At 40.8% G+C, this 1,386-nt stretch overlaps 1 pseudogene; it reads right to left on the reverse strand.

Annotated features, from left to right (window-relative positions):
* Positions 1–388: 388 nt before the first annotated feature.
* Positions 389–1,138, reverse strand: LOC143682580 (motile sperm domain-containing protein 1-like; annotated as a pseudogene).
* Between the last annotated feature and the right edge of the window lie 248 nt (positions 1,139–1,386).

Genomic DNA, 1,386 nt, shown 5'->3' on the forward strand with positions numbered 1-1,386 from the left:
TTGACACAGCTTATAGAAAAGGCAAAGGTAAACCCAACATGCGTGTACTGCCATGGTGACCACAGAAGTCACAGGTAGACATAAGAGGTGTAGAGTTGCAGGTTGATCTGGCACTTAATGGTGGCCTCTGAGTCCTGGTTGTAGTTCTGGCACACCTGTGATGGGGATGTGGTGGTAACGGCAGGTGGTTGAGAAGAGGAGGAGGCAGGAGTTGCATGGCACTGGAGCGGTGCTGAGGGCTGCTCAGGGTGGCCGGCCAACAGGGGCAAGCACTGGGTTCCATTCAAGCACTGCTGAAGCAGGAAACCATGACGACTCTCCATGAAGATGTCTGCATTCATGATATTTTGAAGATACAATTATGTCAGAAGTCAATTGAAATCCTTGTTCATGTTCTAAGCATAGTCATTGTGATAAGACCTAAAATATAAGCAGTCACCAATTTTTGATTCACGCTTAATGGAGGTAAAGAGGTACCAACAATTCCACTTCCCCCAGCATAGGAAGCATTAAGGCTGCAATGCACACCAATCCCCAACAATTCCACTTTCCCCAGCATAGGAAGCATTAAGGCTGCAATGCACATCAATCCCAGGAAGATGGTTAGTAAACTAGGCCCTGAGGAGACAGTTCTGTTTCCTGGTTGAAACAGCTACTCAAAAAATAAACTTTTTCTTAAATGTTCCTTTATTTCTCCCCCATCTTCCTTTTGTTATTCTTTTGCAAATGGAAGAAGAGGAGCAATAACTTCTTTCTTTCCTAAAGCCTTCCTCTGGCTTTGCTCAGAAACCTGGAGACAGAATTTGTGTATTACACCATAGTGACAGGATCAAACATCTCTATGATGAATCACAATATCCACACAACACTGAGGCTATACTGCAGCATCAATGACAACATACATATTTGATATGTACACAAAACTTTGAACTTTAAGGCAAATGCATAGGGATTATACAGAGTCAACAGTTGCTTTTGTGTTGACTGATCATCTGCATAAAATATTAGTTCTTCAAAAACAGGAGCATTTTCTTCCACTATCTCTGCTTGTCTTCTTTGTTGATGCATTGGCACTAATCCCCCCATTGCTGCAGCTTCTGTTTTTGCAGTCTCTTCTGTTCTGGATTTTTCTTAGATTCAGTTAAAATCTCCAAAGCATTTTAGCAATCTCGGGGACATGAGCTGCTCAGAAAGCTTATTTTCTGTATTTTAAAACTTTAACTTCTGTGAGAAACCAAAAGAGAAACCAAAAAAAAGTTTATTTCATCCAAAATTTAAGTTTTCTATTGCACACTATCTAGTTTGACCTTTCTGGCCAGTTTAATTAAACAACCTAGTGCAGCTTAATTTGACATGGAACCTAAAAGTAAAAGTATTAAACTTCCC

Source organism: Tamandua tetradactyla, chromosome 5 (genome assembly GCF_023851605.1).
Source record: "Tamandua tetradactyla isolate mTamTet1 chromosome 5, mTamTet1.pri, whole genome shotgun sequence".
NCBI lineage: Eukaryota > Metazoa > Chordata > Mammalia > Pilosa > Myrmecophagidae > Tamandua > Tamandua tetradactyla.